Here is a 19,045-nt window from a genome sequence, read left to right on the forward strand (position 1 = left end):
CTCGTCATATGATTCTCACGCAGGGTGAAAGACGCCCTGTGTTGAAATCCTGGACAAACGACGAAGTCTTCATGTCCTGTTTTCAGTCACTACTTTATACCTTGTACACACATCCATTTTTGACTCTTAACTTGATTTTAAACTTGGATTTTGACGGCACACACTCAAGGGATCAATGACAATCTATCAAATCCAATCAAGTACTGTGTACTGTAGGATCACATTGTTTTGCATGTACATTTACAGGTTCCATGGTGTAATGGTTAGCACTCTGGACTCTGAATCCAGTGATCCAAGTTCAAGTCTTGGTGGAGCCATCTTTTGTTCAGTATCATTTCCATTTGAAAGTTCTTTGCAAGAAAAAATGTGTACATCTTAATTCTGTCTAAAAGTACCATGTTGTAGTCATTTTTCAAAACTGTGCTCTTTATTTGTTTACAAGTCTTGTTTTTAGTCACAAAAATGTTCCTTTATATACTTAGTTGTCTGTACATTTGTGACTTTAGGATGGATTTTGACCATTTTTTTCAGATATCACACACTCAAGTGATCCATAAAATGTATCAAATTAATTACAGCAGTATTACTGAATAATGTGTCACTTAAATTACTGTGAGTTGGTTCCACCAAGACTTGAACATGACTACCCGACAAATCTCATAAAATTAGAGTTTTTAAAAGGTGACACGATCTGAAATTGTGTTACAATGTCATCCAAAATTTTAATTCGCTATCATTTTCGTGTATGAATGAAATAATGCTTTACAAGATCAGTCCTCGAACAAACAAAGCTTGTAAATTAAGAAACTATTTTGTAAAGTGAAAATGTCAGTGAATCTAAATATGTGTTAAAAGTGCAATTAGGTAACCAAGTTTTTGGTTGTGTCCCCTATTAAAATCTCTCATTTATAGTGACATTTTATGAAAAAAACTTCTTGCAGGGTTTGTTGCTCTACAATTCTTGCTGAGGGTGTGAGAGATTCTTGGTTCATTTCCAGGACTAACGCTTATGTATTTAAGTCCTGTTTTTTACTCATTTCTTTTACCCTCGCACACACATACCGTATTTTTCGGACTGTAAGTCGCAGTTTTTTTCATAGTGCGACTTATACTCAGGAGCGACTTATGTGTGAAATTATTAACACATTACCGTAAAACATCAAATAATATTATGTAGCTCATTCACGTAAGAGACTAGACGTATAAGATTTCATGGGATTTATCGATTAGGAGTGACAGATAGTTTGGTAAAGGTATAGCATGTTCTATATGTTATAGTTATTTGAATGACTCTTACCATAATATGTTATGTTAACATACCAGGCACCTTCTCAGTTGGTTATTTATGCCTCATATAACGTACACTTATTCAGCCTGTTGTTCACTATTCTTTATTTATTTTAAATTGCCTTTCAAATGTCTGTTCTTGGGGTCGGGTTTTATCAATTAAATTTCCCCCAAAAATGCGATTTATACATGTTTTTTTCCTTCTTTATTTAGCATTTTCGGCAGGCGCGACTTATACTCCGGAGCGACTTATACTCTGAAAAATAAGGTAATTTAATGCACTTTTAACACTCATTTGGTTTCACTGACATTTTCATACATGGATGAACTAAGGGTTACCAGCTCAGTCCTAGAACAAACTGTTGTCATACATTTAGGTACCACTGTTATTGATCCCTTGAGTGGTTGTTGTTTGAAAACATTGTTAAAATCAAGTCTAAAGTCATAAATGTAACAACAACTGTGTGTATGAGGAAGAAAGTCATGACTAAAAATTGGACTTAAAAATACAAGGGCTTGTCCGGGAATTGAACCCGGGACCATTCACACCCGAAGCGAGAATCATACGACTAGACCAACATCTCTCCCCTATAAATATCAAGAAATGTGAAATTTGGGGGCAAAATATGAAATTTTATGGTACATTTTTAACCAATATTTTAATTTACTACCATTTTCATGAAAAACTGTCAAACTAAACCTGTCATATCCAATCAAGTACTCTTTACTGCAGGATAATTCAGGGTTTTATACAGGTTCCATGGTGTAATGGTTAGCACTCTGGACTTTGAATCCAGTGATCCAAGTTCAAGTCTTGGTGGAACCATCTTGTAATATTAGTGTTTGGGATGACCTCTCTTTGATCAGTACATGCACGATTAATGCAAATAATCTAAATTTAAGTGAAAAATACTTTCTTGTGACCTCTCTTTGAATGGTTTTTGATGTGAAGTAATCTGATTTTGGATTCAAAGTACAATCTTGAAGTGCAGTTTCAAATTGTACTTTTATATGTTTACGAGTCACTCCCTGCGTAGTTGAGGTGGGCGGGGTTTGGTGCTCGCGGGGTGTATAACATAGTCAGGATTTGTCAGGGATGCAAAGGATTCTGGGTATTTGCTGTGTTGCGTTTATGTTGTGTTACTGTGAGGATTTTCTCCCGAAATGTGTTTGTCATTCTTCTTTTGTGTGGGTTCTCAATGTGGCGCATATTAGTAGGAGTGTTAAAGTTGTTTATATCACAACCGTCAGTGTACTCTGTGTCACCCAGTATGCCTTCCAGTCGTGTGCGTGCAACTACGGAATCCTCTCACAACATGTTGCTGGACTGGCAAACAGTTTGTAGATGTTGTAGAAGGTGTTTAAGGCAATGGCTTCATAACATTCCCTTATTCTTGTCACCTGGGTGACCACCAGCAGATACTGGCGAGAATAATTGCGCCTCCCATTGTCTTCCTCATTTTGTGAAACGGGTTGAAATGGCAAACACGTATGCAAACCCTGCATACGTGTTTGCCCAACAAATTAAGTTCACAGTCAAATATCTCATCTGAGGGAGAGTCGTCAGCTTGAAGCGTCCCTCTGTCTCGGACCCTCTCGTCGTCATGTGACATGAGTGCATGTCTGTTATGATTTTGCTCACAAGTTTATCTTGGCCTGTCTGTAATGTTTTGCCCTAACCTTAGCCAATCATCATGGATTTCTCCATCACATGGATGTTCTCAATCATCTAGGTGATTGTATTTTCTCCGTACATTTTTTCTCTCATTTTCTCTCTATGTAGCTTTGATGTAAGCTACCTCGCTACATGAGTTTAAAAGTAGCTAAGGTTCAAGAAAAGCTACTTATAAAAAAATGGTGTTAAGTAACTGCCAAGCTACTGGAAAATATAGTTGAACTACGTAGCTTAGCGACATCTAGCTTGTTACTGCCCATCACTACATGTATATAAACATATGTTTATATATACCAAGTCCTGAAACAAGATTGTCCAACAAATTTCATGAAATGTGAGATTTTAATAGGGGATACAATCCAAAACTCTGTTATATTATTGCACTTTTAAACATATTTAGTTTTACTGACATTTTCATATATAGATGAACTAAGGGTTACCAGCTCAGTCCTAGAACAAACTGTGGTCATAAATTTAGGTACCACGGCTATTGATCCTTTGAGTGTGTGATGTGTTAAAATCAAGTCTTAAGTCACAAATACAATGACAACTGTGTGTATGAGGAAGAAAGTTATGATTGCAAAAGTGAGTACTAAAGAGGGCTTGTCGGGGAATTGAACCCGGGACCTCTCGCACCCGAAGCGAGAATCATACGACTAGACCGACAAGCCCTGCATAGATGACTCCCCAACTAAACTCATGAAAAATAAAATTAGGGGGACACAATCTGAAATGTGGTGGTAAACTTTTAACCAACATTTTGATTTACTACCATTTTCATGAACAATGTCAAACAAAATCTGTTATATCCAATCAAGTACTCTTTACTGCAGCATATTTTTGATTGGTATACAGGTTCTATGGTGTAATGGTTAGCACTCTGGACTTTGAATCCAGTGATCCAAGCTTAAGTCTTGGTGGAACCAATTTGCAGTAAATTAAGTAATATGGTAATCATTAATAATACTGTTATTGATCAAATATTGTGGATAATTCATAAATGTTTAAGAGTCCTTTCTTTATTCATAGTCATGTTTGGATCAGTTAGTACTTTTCAATGTATATTACGTATACCAGTTTCTCTTTGTCTACAGAAGTCCTTATTGTTTTAGTCATTGGAATGTGAAAGGGATACGTCCCCCTCTTTATCTGATCAGTGTTGGGGGAGGGGGGGGCATTCATTTCTGGGGGGACTACTTTCCGATTAAATATGTAGTTTTTTTCCGTTTGAAAGTTGGACCATCCCGAGATGACGGTATGACTGTATTGATGTGGGCTGGTCTCCTGAAGCTTCAGTAAAACTTATTATTATTCCTATTCTGTCTTGATGGTCCTTCTTACTCAGCATATATGTCATCGAAAGAATTTGGGCTTGACCAGTAACTTAAATTCCCCGGGAGGGAATACTGGAAAGACGCAACAATATTTTTTTATTAATCCCTTGAGTGTGTGATGTCCGAAAAAATGATCAAAATCAATTCTAAAGTCACAAATTTAACCACAATTTTTTGTACGAAGGAACAATTTGTGACTAAAAACAGAACTTTATAAACATACTGGGAGCGCAATTTGAAACTTTATTACAACATTGTGCTTTTAGGCCAAATTATGACGCTTTTTTTTTTTCATGCACGCAACTTTCAAAGGGAAGACTTAGTGAAAACTAACCACTTTAATGTTACAAGAAGGTTCCACCAAGACTTTAACTTGGATCATTGGATTCAGAGTCCAGAGTGCTAACCATTACACCATGGCACCTACTTATCCAACTAAAAATCAAATTATCCTGCAGTTCACAGTACTTGATTGGACTTAATGGATGTTCATTTTAACCAGCCGTGGAACAAGACTTTCCAACAAAACTCACACATTGTGAGATTTTAATAGGGGACACAATCTGAAACTTGGTTACCTTATGGCACATTTAACACATATTTTAGATTCACTGACATTTTCATACTTAAATGAACTAAGAGTTACCAGCTCAGTTTTAAAACAAACTCTGGTCAGAAGTTTAGATACCACTGTAGTACGAGTAGTGATATTAATAATGTTATGTTTATTTTGTGTAATACGCCTTAAATAATTTCGATCACATCTAGGAATTGTTTTAATGGGGATCTTGAGATTATTTGCTATGAGCTGCGATCGATTGAACGCATCATAATTTGCCACCTCAGTAGAATGCATGTTCACCTCTCACAGTCGCTATAGAAAAATCATTATCTGAGTTGTGTACTTTTCTAGGAGAAATGCTTTGTGTGCAGGAATTGTCCAGCCTTGTGCTGGTTAGTTTTAGCTTAACTGACTCCTCAGCCGGACTAACAGACACTGTAATTGCCTGTGTCCAAGCTTGCTCTAGTTAAGTTAGTCAAGTGTGACTTAACAAGTGATCTATGTTTCTAGATAGCGTGATGGTGCCTTCTCGGTTAGAGTGAAGGAGGTCCTTCATCAGCAAGCCCGGTTTGCCCCAGAAAGATGGCCACTTATCAATAAAAGTTAGTCCCTGTTCTCTACATCAACTAGCCAGCCACTTGTTAAGCGAGAATAATCTGCTATACCTCTCATCATTGCCTCTTGCAGGCATGGGGCCAGAGACAAGTAATCGATCGTATCAAGAAGTCAATGAGAATCTTTTAAATGTCATCAATACTGTTTAGTGTTGGATCACTTTATTTTACGCAGGGTTATGCAGGTTCCATGGTGTAATGGTTAGCACTCTGGACTTTGAATCCAGTGATCCAAGTTAAAGTTTTGGTGGAACCATCATGCAGTCTTTAAGTGGCAATATAGGGATTCCGTTTGAAATGACAGATTATGGATTCCTCGAGTGTGTAAAAAAATAATGTTTAAAATGTAATATTTCCAACCATTTAATAGGGTACACAATCTAAAACTGACAAACGATGTGACTAAAAACAGGACTTGTAAACATATAAGGAGCACTATCTGAAACTGCACTACAATATTGTACTTTTTAGCTAAATTTGGTTTCACTCTGTTTTTTAAAATATTCAAAGGGAAATCATACTGAACACTAATATAACAAGACGGTTCCACCAAGATATGAACTTGGATCACTAGATTCATTGTCCAGAGTGCTAACCATTACACCATGGAACCCGTAAATGCAAAACAATGTGATCCTACAGTACACAGGGTTAGATTTGATTTGATAAATAACTTAGATTTATATCGCGATTTTCTAAACACTCAAAGCGCTCACAGAGAAGTGGGACTCAACATTCATTCACACCTGGTGGTGGTAAGCTACATAATTAACCACAGCTGCCCTGGGGTAGACTGACGGAAGCGTGGCTACCAGTTTGCGCCTACAGCCCCTCCGACCACCACCTATCATTCATTCATTCATCATTCATTCACCAGTGTGAGCCGTGAAGTGTCCTGCCCAAGGACACAAAGTCAGCGATTTTTTGGATGTCAATAGGCGGGAAGCAAACTTGCAATCCTCAGGTTTCTGGCCGACCACTCTACCCACTACGCCATGCCGCCCCATTAGATGGATTGTCATTGATTCTTTGAGTGTGTGCCGGTAGAAAAAAAGGAAATACAAGTTCAAAATTAAGTTCACAGTCAAAAATCTAACCTGCGGTAGAGTCGTCAGCTTGAAGCGTCCCTCTGTCTCTCACTCTCTCGTCGTCATGTGACTTTTGCTTACAAAATTTATCTTCCCTCTGATTGGCCCGTCTGTAATGTTTCACCCTAACCTTAGCCAATCATCATGGACATTCTCCATACGTATGGATGTTCTCAATCATCAAGCTCATTGTATTTTCTCGGTACATTCGCTCTCTCATCTTCTCTCTATGTAACTTAGATGTAAACTACCTCGCTATATGGGTCGAAAATTAACAAAGCTACAAGAAAAGCTACTCGTAAAAAAAATTGCTAAGTAACTGCAGTGCTACTGGAAAATGTAGTTGAGCTAAATAGCTCAGCTACATCTAGCTTGTTACTGCCCATCACTACATGTATATAAATATGTTTATATATACCACGCTCTGACCCAAGATTGTCCAACAAATTTCATGGAATGTGTGATTTTAATAGGGGACACAATCTGAAACTCGTTTACCTTATTGCACTTTTAAACATATTTAGTTTCACTGACATTTTCATACATAGATGAACTAAGGGTTACCAGCTCAGTCCTAGAATAAACTGTGGTCATAAACCAAGGTACCATTGTTACTGATCCCTTGAATGTGTTATGTTCTAAAAAATTGTTAAAATCAAGTCTTGAGTCACAAATACAATAACAACTGTTTGTATGAGGAAGAAAGTTATGATTGCAAAAAGGAGTACTATAGGGGGCTTGTCTGGGAATTGAACCCGGGACCTCTCACACCCTAAGTGAAAATCATACGACTAGACCAACAAGCCCTGTAAAATAATGTGGCATAAATCTTTAAAAAAATAAAATATTTTAATAGGGGCCACAATCTGAAACTGTGCTTTTAACACATATTTTGATTGACTACCATTTTCATGCATAAATAAACTGAGGGTTTACCACCTCAGTCCTAGAACTAATAGAGCTTGTAAGTTGAGACACAACTGTATTTATTTCAGACATTTTTATTGTTCTCTTGAGTGTGTGATGTATGGAATATTAAATGGCAAAAGCCCAAAATGCTCCACCCGAAAACTAAAGTGGCTCAACCCAAAACGCTGACAACATGAAACAACGCAACTTCAAATAAATCAATTAAAAAACTGTAACGATGTACGAGTTGGCATTCTTCTACTAACTAAAATGGCTCAACCCAAAACGCTGACAACACGAAACGTCGCAATACAAAATGCTACAACAGCTGCAACACCAAATGACGCAACATGACTGTAACACAAAACACCATCAACACGAAACAATGCAACACAAAATGCGACATGAATATTTTTGTACAGTGACGATTAATTACCAAATTAGATGATGCGAGCCCGACTAGCTCAGTATGTAGAGCATGAGACTCTTAATCTCAGGGTCGTGGGTTCGAGGCGGTTGAATTTTTCGCCAAGGAAATTCAACACGGGACAGTGCTACACTTCTAATAAAAAAAACTGAAAAAAAACTGTAAGGATGTGCAAAACGCTGCAACATGAAATGTTCCAACACAAAATGCTACATGAATATTTTTGTATGTTAACAATCACTCCTCAAGGGTCTTTATGCGCGCCCAGCTAGCTCAGTCGGTAGAGCATAAGTCACTTAATCGCAGGGTTGTGGGCTCAAGCCCTTCGTTGAGTGATGAAATTTTGCCAAGGAAATGCAACATGAGACGGCGCTCCACTTCTCATAAATCAATAAAAAAAACTGTAACGATGTACGAGTTGATATTCTTCAGTTAAACTCACTTAATTAATAAAATGTTTCTTTTCGTACAGTAATAATCAATAAAGAGCGCATATGTAACTAAGAAACGCCGCAGCACCTAACAACGTGACGTGAAACGCGTCAAACTTAAACTTCAACAGCACAAAATGCTGCACCCGAAAACTAAAATGGCTCAACGCAAAACGCTGCAACATGAAACAACGCACCATGAAATGCCGACAACACGAAATGTCGTGGCACGAAACGTCGCAATACGAAAAGCTGCAACAGCTGTGACACCAAACGGCGCAACATGAAATAGCGCCACCCAAATCATGAAACATCATAACACAAAACGCCATCAACACGAAACGTTGTAACACAAAATGCTACATGTACAGTAACAATCACTTATCACGGTTCCCCAGGCAGGCCTGGCTAGCTCAGTCGGTAGAGCATGAGACTCTTAATCTCAGGGTCGTGGGTTCGAGCCCCACGTTGGGCGTTAGAATTTTGCCAAAGAAATTCAATTCACGAGACGGTGCGACACTTCAAATAAATCAATTAAAAAAACTGTAACGATTTGCGAGTTTGCTTTCATCTGCTAAACTCACTTAATTAATAATAGTTTTCTGTTTGTACAGTAATAATCAATAAAGAGAGCATATGTAACCAAGAAAGTTTTAAATCAAGTTTAAAATCACATAAAAAGACAACTGTGTGTACCAGGGAAAATGGTAAGAATGAAAACATGACTCATAAACATATAAGGAACACAATCTGAAAATGGACAAGAAACTATTGTTCACAGAAACATTGTTTAATTGCATTTTTTACAGAAGCATTAATTAAAGGAGAGTGATTCAGAACACTAATCACTCTAAGGTTTCAAGAAGGTTCCACCAAGACTTGAACTTGGATCACTGGATTCAGAGTCCAGAGTGCTAACCATTACACCATGGAACCTGCATATGAAGCTCAATCAACTTGCGGTAAAGAGTACTTGATTGGATATAACAGATTTAGTTTGACAGTTTTTCATGAAAATGGTAGTAAATTAGGCTTCACGGTGGCAGAGGGGTTAGTGCGTCTGCCTCACAATACGAAGTTCCTGCAGTCCTGGGTTCAAATCCAGGCTCGGGATCTTTCTGTGTGGAGTTTGCATGTTCTCCCCGTGAATGCGTGGGTTCCCTCCGGGTACTCCGGCTTCCTCCCACTTCCAAAGACATGCACCTGGGGATAGGTTGATTGGCAACACTAAATGGTCCCTAGTGTGTGAGTGTGAATGTTGTCTGTCTATCTGTGTTGGCCCTGCGATGAGGTGGCGACTTGTCCAGGGTGTACCCCGCCTTCCGCCCGATTGTAGCTGAGATAGGCGCCAGCGCCCCCCGCGACCCCAAAAGGGAATAAGCGGTAGAAAATGGATGGTAGTAAATTAAAATTTTGGTTAAAAGCTTACCACAAAATTTCAGATTTTGTCCGCTTATTTCACATTTCATGGGGTTAGTTGCAGGGCTTGTTGGTCTAGTCGTATGATTCTCGCTTTGGGTGCGAGAGGTCCCGGGTTCAATTCCCGGACAAGTCCTCATTTTTAATCATAACTTTCTTCCTCATACACACAGTTGTCGTTACATTTTGACTTTAGACTTGATTTTAGCAATGTTTTCAAACAACAACCACTCAAGGGATCGGTAACAGTGGTACCTAAATGTATGACCACAGTTTGTTCTAGGACTGAGCTGGTAACCCTTAGTTCATCTAGGTATGAACATGTCAGTGAAACCAAATATGTGTTAAAAGCGCATTAAGGTACCGTATTGTTTGGTGTATAAGTCGCTCTGGAGTATAAGTCCACCCGCCGAAAATGCAAAATAAAGAAGGAAAAAAACATGTATAAGTCGCATTGGAGTATAAGTCGCATTTTTTGGGGAAATGTATTTAAAAGAACCCCAACACCAAGAATAGACATTTGAAAGGCAATTTAAAATAAATAAAGAATAGTGAACAACAGGCTGAATAAGTGTACGTTATATGAGGCATAAATAACCAACTGAGAAGGTGCCTGGTATGTTAACGTAACATATTATGGTAAGAGTCATTCAAATAACTATAACATATAGAACATGCTATACCTTTACCAAACTATCTGTCACTCGTAATGGATAAATCCCATGAAATCTTATACGTCTAGTCTCTTACGTGAATGAGCTAAATAATATTATTTGATGTTTTACGGTAATGTGTTAATAATTTCACACATAAGTCGCTCCTGAGTATAAGTCGCACCCCCGGCCAAACTATGAAAAAAACTGTGATTTATAGTCCGAAAAATATAGTATGTGTGTGCGAGGGTAAAATTAATCACAGAAAACAGGACTTAAATACATAAGAGTTAGTTCGGTAATCGAACGAGGAATTTCTCACAACCTCAGCAAGAATTGTAGAGCAACAATCCCTGCAAGAAGTCTTTATCAAAAAATGTCACTACAATAGGGGACACAACCTAAAACTTGGTTACCTAATTGCACTTTTAACACATATTTAGATTCACTGACATTTTCACTCTACAAAATAGTTTCTTAATTTACATGCTTTGTTCGAGGACTGATTTTGTAAACAATTATTTCATTTGTGCATGAAAATGAGACCAAATGAAAATGTTGGATGACATTGTAACACAATTTGAGATGGTGTCACCTTTTAAAAACTCTAATTTTATGAGATTTGTCGGGAAATCATGTTGCAGGGTTTGTTGGTCTTGGACAAGTCCTTGTGTTGGAATGATAATTCCTGTTTTCAGTCAAAACTTTTCCCCTTGTACACAGTCACAAGTCTTGTCTTTTTTTTTAAATTTAGACTTGATTTAAACGTTTCCCTTCATTTTCCTGACAGCTTACATTTAAGGTGTCAATGAAAATCTATACAATTTCATCAATACTGTTCACTGTTTGATCACTTTATTTTACTTGCGTATATACAGGTTCCATGGTGTAATGCTTAGCACTCTGGGCTTTGGATCCAGTGATCCAGGTTCAAGTCTTGGTGGAACCAACTTGCAGAAATTTAAGTATGAACTTATTCGAAATCATCACCATATAACAAAAGTATACGAGGGAAAAAGTAATGACTAAAAACAGGAGTCAAAATTTAAGAGCTTGTCGAGGCCTCTCACACCAGAAGGGAAACTCAGAAGACATCGCCTACCTGCCCTGCATCAACATGTCCTAACAAAAGTCATGAAATCTGAGACTTCAGAAGGGGACTGAATTTAAAACTCATTTACCTTTTTACACTTTTAACATTTATTTATTTTGACTGACATTTTCATTCATAGATGAACTAAGAGTTACCAGCTCAGTCCTAGAACAAACTGTGGTTAAAAATTTAGGTACCACTGTTATTGATCCCTTGAGTGTGTGATGTTTGAAAAAATTGTTAAAATCAAGACCAAAGTGATGAAAGTAAGACAGCTGTGTGTACGAGGAATACAGTTTTGGTTAGTACTCATAAAAATGAGGACTTGTACGGGAATTGAACCCAGGACCTTAGGCACCCGATGCGAGAATCATATGACTAGACCAACAAACCCTGTGTATATATCTGCCCAACTAATTTTATGAAAAGTGAAATTAGGGGACACGATCTGAAATGTGGTAAACTTTTAACCAACGTTTTAATTTACTAGCATTTTCATGAAAAAATGTCATACAAAAGCTGTTATATACAATCAAGAACTCTTTAGTGCAGGATAACTCGGAGTAATATACAGGTTCCATGGTGTAATGGTTAGCACTCTGGACTTTGAATCCAGTGATCCAAGTTCAAGTCTTGGAGGAACCAACTTGCAATATTCAAGTAACAAGTTCGTTTATATTACAACTGTTTTTAGTTTGATAGATTTTCCTGGATCCCTTAAATGTGTGAGGTCTCATAAAATGTTCAAAATCAAGTCTAACGTAACAAATGTAAAGACAACTGTGTGTACGAGGGAAAAAGTTAGGAATGAAACCATGACTCATAAACATATAAGAGTACATTTTGAACCTGCACTATAAGATTGTACTTTGAATCCAAAATCAGATTACCTCACATCAAAAACCATTCAAAGAGAAGTCGCAAGAAAGTATTTTTCACTTAAATTTAGATTATTTGAATTTTTCATGCATGCACTGATCAAAGAGAGGTCATACTAAACACTAATATTACAAGAAGGTTCCACCAAGACTTGAACTTGGATCACTGGTTTCAAAGTCCAGAGTGCTAACCATTACACCATGGAACCTGTACATTAAGCTGAATTAACCTGCATGAAACAGTACTTGATTGGCTATAACAGATTTAGTTTGACAGTTTTTCATGAAAATGGTAGTAAATTAAATTTTGGTTAAAAGTTTACCACAAAATTTCAGATTTTGTCCCCTGATTTCACATTCCATGAGATTATTTGGGTTCCCTTGAATGCAGGGCTTGTTGGTCTAGTCGTATGATTCTCGCATGGGGAAAGCCCTCATGTTTTTAATCATAACTTTCTTCCTCATACACACAGTTGTCGTTACATTTTTGGCTTTAGACTTGATTTTAGGAATGTTTTCAAACAACAACCACTCAAGTGATCAGTAACAGTGGTACCTAAATGTATGACCACAATTTGTTCTAGGACTAAGCTGGTAACCCTTAGTTCATCTATGTATGAAAATGTCAGTGAAACTAAATATGTGTTAAAAGTGCATTAAGGTAACCAAGATTTAAATTCAGTCCCCTATTAAAATCTCACATTGCATGAGTTTTTTTGGAAAGGCTTTTTGTTCTCGTCATAGGATTCTCACGCAGGGTGAGAGACGCCCTGTGTTGAAATCCTGGACAAACGTCGAAGTCTTCATGTCCTGTTTTCAGTCACTACTTTATACCTTGTACACACATCCATTTTTGACTCTTAACTTGATTTTAAACTTGGATTTTGACGGCACACACTCAAAGGATCAATGATAATCTATCAAATCCGATCAAGTACTGTGTACTGTAGGATCACATTGTTTTACACGTACATTTACAGGTTCCATGGTGTAATGGTTAGCACTTTGGACTCTGAATCCATTGATCCAAGTTCAAGTCTTGGTGGAGCCATTTTTTGTTCAGTATCATTTCCATTTGAAAGTTCTTTGCAAGAAAAAATTTGTGCATCTTAATTCTGTCTAAAAGTACCATGTTGTAGTCATTCTTCAAAACTGTGCTCTTTATTTGTTTACAAGTCTTGTTTTTAGTCACAAAAATGTTCCTTTATATACTTAGTTGTCTGTACATTTGTGACTTTAGGATGGATTTTGACCATTTTTTTCAGATATCACAGACTCAAGTGATCCATAAAATGTATCAAATTAATTACAGCAGTATTACTGAATAATGTGTCACTTAAATTACTGTGAGTTGGTTCCACCAAGACTTGAACATGACTACCCGACAAATCTCATAAAATTAGAGTTTTTAAAAGGTGACACGATCTGAAATTGTGTTACAATGTCATCCAACATTTTAATTCGCTATCATTTTCGTGTATGAATGAAATAATGCTTTACAAGATCAGTCCTCGAACAAACAAAGCTTGTAAATTAAGAAACTATTTTGTAAAGTGAAAATGTCGGTGAATCTAAATATGTGTTAAAAGTGCAATTAGGTAACCAAGTTTTTGGTTGTGTCCCCTATTAAAATCTCTGTTACTGATCGCTTGAGTGGTTGTTGTTTGAAAACATTGTTAAAATCAAGTCTAAAGTCATAAATGTAACGACAACAGTGTGTACGAGGGAAAAAGTTAGGAATGAAACCATGACTCATAAACATATAAGAGTACAATTTGAACCTGCACTATAATATTGTACTTTGAATCCAAAATCAGACTACCTCACATCAAAAACCATTCAAAGAGAAGTCACAAGAAAGTATTTTTCACTTAAATTTAGTTTATTTGAATTTCTCATGCATGCACTGATCAAAGAGAGGTCATACTAAACACTAATATTAAAAGATGGTTCCACCAAGACTTGAACTTGTATCACTGGATTCAAAGTCCAGAGTGCTAACCATTACACCATGGAACCTGTACATTAAGCTGAATTAACCTGCATGAAACAGTACTTGATTGGCTATAACAGATTTAGTTTGACAGTTTTTCATGAAAATGGTAGTAAATTAAATTTTGGTTAAAAGTTTACCACATTTCAGATTTTTGTCCCCTGATTTCACATTTCATGAGATTAGTTGGTTTTCGTCAAATGCAGGGCTTGTTGGTCTAGTCGTATGATTCTCGCTTCGGGTGCGAGAGGTGCTGGGTTCAATTCCCGGATAAGCCCTTACGTTTTTAATCATAACTTTCTTCCTCATACACACAGTTGTCGTTACATTTTTGACTTTATCAATGTTTTCAAACAACAACCACTCAAGGGATCAGTAACAGTGGTACCTAAATGTATGACCACAGTTTGTTCTAGGACTGAGCTGGTAACCCTTAGTTCATCTATGTATGAAAATGTCAGTGAAACTAAATATGTGTTAAAAGTGCATTAAGGTAACCAAGATTTCAATTCAGTCCCCTATTAAAATCTCACATTGCATGAGTTTTTTTGGAAAGGCTTTTTGTTCTCGTCATAGGATTCTCACGCAGGGTGAGAGACGCCCTGTGTTGAAATCCTGGACAAACGACGAAGTCTTCATGTCCTGTTTTCAGTCACTACTTTATACCTTGTACACACATCCATTTTTGACTCTTAACTTGATTTTAAACTAGTATTTTGACGGCACATACTCAAGGGATCAATGACAATCTATCAAATCTGATCAAGTACTGTGTACTGTAGGATCACATTGTTTTACATGTCCATTTACAGGTTCCATGGTGTAATAGTTAGCACTCTGGACTCTGAATCCAGTGATCCAAGTTCTAGTCTTGGTGGAGCCATCTTTTGTTCAGTTTCATTTCCATTTGAAAGTTCTTTGCAAGAAAAAATGTGTGCATCTTAATTCTGTCAAAAAGTACCATGTTGTAGTCATTTTTCAAAACTGTGCTCTTTATTTGCTTACAAGTCTTGTTTTTAGTCACAAAATGTTCCTTTATATACTTAGTTGTCTGTACATTTGTGACTTTAGGATGGATTTTGACCATTTTTTTCAGATATCACACACTCAAGTGATCCATAAAATGTATCAAATTAATTACAGCAGTATTACTGAATAATGTGTCACTTAAATTACTGTGAGTTGGTTCCACCAAGACTTGAACATGACTACCCGACAAATCTCATAAAATTAGAGTTTTTAAAAGGTGACACGATCTGAAATTGTGTTACAATGTCATCCAACATTTTAATTCGCTATCATTTTCGTGTATGAATGAAATAATGCTTTACAAGATCAGTCCTCGAACAAACAAAGCTTGTAAATTAAGAAACTATTTTGTAAAGTGAAAATGTCAGTGAATCTAAATATGTGTTAAAAGTGCAATTAGGTAACCAAGTTTTTGGTTTTGTCCCCTATTAAAATCTCTCATTTATAGTGACATTTTATGAAAAAAACTTCTTGCAGGGTTTGTTGGTCTACAATTCTTGCTGAGGGTGTGAGAGATTCTTGGTTCATTTCCAGGACTAACGCTTATGTATTTAAGTCCTGTTTTTTACTCATTTCTTTTACCCTCGCACACACATACCGTATTTTTCGGACTATAAGTTGCAGTTTTTTTCGTAGTGCGACTTATACTCAGGAGCGACTTATGTGTGAAATTATTAACACATTAAAGTATAATATCAAACAATATTATGTAGCTCATTCACGTAAGAGACTAGACGTATAAGATTTCATCAATCAATCAATCAATCAATGTTTATTTATATAGCCCCAAATCACAAATGTCTCAAAGGACTGCACAAATCATTACGACTACAACATCCTCGGAAGAACCCACAAAAGGGCAAGGAAAACTCACACCCAGTGGGCAGGGAGAATTCACATCCAGTGGGACGCCAGTGACAATGCTGACTATGAGAAACCTTGGAGAGGACCTCAGATGTGGGCAACCCCCCCCCTCTAGGGGACCGAAAGCAATGGATGTCGAGCGGGTCTAACATGATACTGTGAAAGTTCAATCCATAGTTGCTCCAAGACAGCAGCGAGAGTCCCGTCCACAGGAAACCATCTCAAGCGGATCAGCAGTCCATCCTGGGTCTCGACTCTGGACAGCCAGTACTTCATCCATGGTCATCGGACCGGACCCCCTCCACAAGGGAGGGGGGGACATAGAAGAAAGAAAAGAAGCGGCAGATCAACTGGTCTAAAAAGAAGGTCTATTTAAAGGCTAGAGTATACAGATGAGTTTTAAGGTGAGACTTAAATGCTTCTACTGAGGTAGCATCTCGAACTGTTACCGGGAGGGCATTCCAGAGTACTGGAGCCCGAACGGAAAACGCTCTATAGCCCGCAGACTTTTTTTGAGCTCTAGGAATCACTAATAAGGCGGAGTCTTTTGAACGCAGATTTCTTGCCGGGACATACGGTACAATACAATCGGCAAGATAGGCTGGAGCTAGACCGTGTAGTATTTTATACGTAAGTAGTAAAACCTTAAAGTCACATCTTAAGTGCACAGGAAGCCAGTGCAGGTGAGCCAGTACAGGCGTAATGTGATCAAACTTTCTTGTTCTTGTCAAAAGTCTAGCAGCCGCATTTTGTACCAACTGTAATCTTTTAATGCTAGACATGGGGAGACCCGAAAATAATACGTTACAGTAATCGAGACGAGACGTAACAAACGCATGGATAATGATCTCGGCGTCTTTAGTGGACAAAATGGAGCGAATTTTAGCGATATTACGGAGATGAAAGAAGGCCGTTTTAGTAACGCTTTTAATGTGTGACTCAAAGGAGAGAGTTGGGTCGAAGATAATACCCAGATTTTTTACAGAGTCACCTTGTTTTATTATTTGGTTGTCAAATTGTATTATTAAATAGAGGTCGGTGTGTAGCAGGACCGATAATCAGCATTTCCGTTTTTTGGGCATTAAGTTGCAAAAAGTTAGCGGACATCCATTGTTTAATTTCATTAAGACACGCTTCCAACTGACTACAGTCCGGCGTGTTGGTCAGCTTTAGGGGCATGTAGAGTTGGGTGTCATCAGCATAACAGTGAAAGCTAATACCGTATTTGCGTATGATGTCACCTAGCGGCAGCATGTAGATGCTGAAGAGTACAGGGCCAAGGACCGAACCCTGGGGAACTCCACACGTTACCTTAACATAGTCCGAGGTCACACTGTTATAGGAGACGCACTGCATCCTATCAGTAAGATAAGAGTTAAACCATGACAGGGCTGAGTCTGACATACCAATTCGTATTTTGATACGCTCTAATAAAATATTATGATCGACGGTATCGAAAGCAGCGCTAAGATCGAGGAGCAGCAACATAGATGACGCATCAGAGTCCATCGTTAGCAATAGATCATTAGTCAATTTTGCGAGGGCTGTCTCAGTCGAGTGATTTGCCCTGAAACCGGATTGAAAGGTTTCACATAGATTGTTAAACGCTAAGTGCTCATTTAGCTGCTCTGCAACAATTTTTTCGAGGATTTTCGAAATAAAGGGAAGGTGAGACACCGGTCGGTAGTTTACCATGAGGTCAGGATCGAGGTTAGGTCTTTTAAGGAGAGGATGAATAACCGCTTTTTTGAATGCAAGGGGAACAGTGCCCGAGGAAAGTGATAAGTTTATAATATTTAGCACTGATGGACCTAATAATACAAAAAGCTCCTTGATAAGTTTCCCAGGAAGTGGGTCAAGTAAACATGTTGTTTGTTTTATTCCATTTACACGTTGTAACAATCCTTCTAATGTTATTTCATCAAAACGAGAGAAACTATTTTGGATATTTGCAGTATCCGCCGTATATACAGTCGTATCTGTGTTACTATAACCCAGTTGTAGCTGGGACGCATTGTCTTTAATCTCTTTTCTAATAAGTTAAATTTTCTTATTAAAGAACTTCATAAAGTCATCTGCCGAATGGGTGGAGCTACTGGAAGGAGTCCCTTGTTGGGTTAGCGATGCTACTGTACTAAACAAAAATTTTGGATCGTTTTTATTAATGCGGATGAGATTTGAGTAATAATTAGTTTTAGCTAAGGTAAGCATGCGTTTATAAGTTATTAAACTATCACTCCATGCTTGATGGTGCACCTCAAGTTTAGTCCTGCGCCATTTGCGTTCCAGCTTTCTACATAATAATTTCTGAGCTCTAGTTTCTTCAGTAAACCATGGCGTACGCCTTTTTGGAGCCTTTTTTAACTTCAGCGGTGCTATACTATCAATGGTTTCGCGCAGGGCGTTGTTAAAGTTGTTAGTGAGGTTATCAATAGAGCCCACATACTTTGGATACGGTGCCATTACCGAGGGCAGTAGGTCCGCAAGAGTCGTCGTTGTGGCAGCATTAATGTTGCGGCTGCTATAGCAGTTATTATTATTATTAGCTTGCCGAACATGAGTCTGAACTTCGAATTTTATAAGGTAATGATCGGACATTACTTTAGTATACGGGAGTATCTTAACTTTGGAAACGGTGATACCTCTGACAAGCACTAGGTCTATCGTATTACCGCTGCGATGCCTCGGTTCATTTATTATTTGTGTAAGACCACAGCTATCAATTATAGTCTGGAGCGCCACGCACGGTGGGTCCAATGGGGTATTCATATGGATATTAAAGTCCCCCA

At 37.8% G+C, this 19,045-nt stretch overlaps 1 long non-coding RNA gene and 12 other non-coding genes across 13 annotated transcripts in view; 9 read left to right on the plus strand and 4 right to left on the minus strand.

The window, feature by feature from the left end:
• Positions 1 to 19,045, minus strand: part of LOC133561396 (uncharacterized) — a 165,460-nt gene that overhangs the window by 92,902 nt on the left and 53,513 nt on the right. The window lies entirely within an intron of this gene.
• Positions 246 to 317, plus strand: trnaq-cug (transfer RNA glutamine (anticodon CUG)). Its single transcript has one exon. It is a non-coding gene; the product is annotated as a tRNA-Gln (tRNA).
• On the plus strand, positions 2,042 to 2,113 carry trnaq-uug (transfer RNA glutamine (anticodon UUG)). The gene has a single exon. It is a non-coding gene; the product is annotated as a tRNA-Gln (tRNA).
• On the plus strand, positions 3,817 to 3,888 carry trnaq-uug (transfer RNA glutamine (anticodon UUG)). The gene has a single exon. It is a non-coding gene; the product is annotated as a tRNA-Gln (tRNA).
• On the plus strand, positions 5,657 to 5,728 carry trnaq-uug (transfer RNA glutamine (anticodon UUG)). Its single transcript has one exon. It is a non-coding gene; the product is annotated as a tRNA-Gln (tRNA).
• trnak-cuu (transfer RNA lysine (anticodon CUU)) lies at positions 8,730 to 8,802 on the plus strand. Its single transcript has one exon. It is a non-coding gene; the product is annotated as a tRNA-Lys (tRNA).
• On the minus strand, positions 9,192 to 9,263 carry trnaq-cug (transfer RNA glutamine (anticodon CUG)). Its single transcript has one exon. It is a non-coding gene; the product is annotated as a tRNA-Gln (tRNA).
• Positions 9,811 to 9,882, plus strand: trnap-ugg (transfer RNA proline (anticodon UGG)). The gene has a single exon. It is a non-coding gene; the product is annotated as a tRNA-Pro (tRNA).
• On the plus strand, positions 12,066 to 12,137 carry trnaq-uug (transfer RNA glutamine (anticodon UUG)). The gene has a single exon. It is a non-coding gene; the product is annotated as a tRNA-Gln (tRNA).
• trnaq-uug (transfer RNA glutamine (anticodon UUG)) lies at positions 12,508 to 12,579 on the minus strand. The gene has a single exon. It is a non-coding gene; the product is annotated as a tRNA-Gln (tRNA).
• On the plus strand, positions 13,350 to 13,421 carry trnaq-cug (transfer RNA glutamine (anticodon CUG)). Its single transcript has one exon. It is a non-coding gene; the product is annotated as a tRNA-Gln (tRNA).
• Positions 14,318 to 14,389, minus strand: trnaq-uug (transfer RNA glutamine (anticodon UUG)). The gene has a single exon. It is a non-coding gene; the product is annotated as a tRNA-Gln (tRNA).
• On the plus strand, positions 14,570 to 14,641 carry trnap-cgg (transfer RNA proline (anticodon CGG)). The gene has a single exon. It is a non-coding gene; the product is annotated as a tRNA-Pro (tRNA).

Source organism: Nerophis ophidion, linkage group LG11 (genome assembly GCF_033978795.1).
Source record: "Nerophis ophidion isolate RoL-2023_Sa linkage group LG11, RoL_Noph_v1.0, whole genome shotgun sequence".
In the NCBI taxonomy this organism is placed as follows: Eukaryota; Metazoa; Chordata; class Actinopteri; order Syngnathiformes; family Syngnathidae; genus Nerophis; species Nerophis ophidion.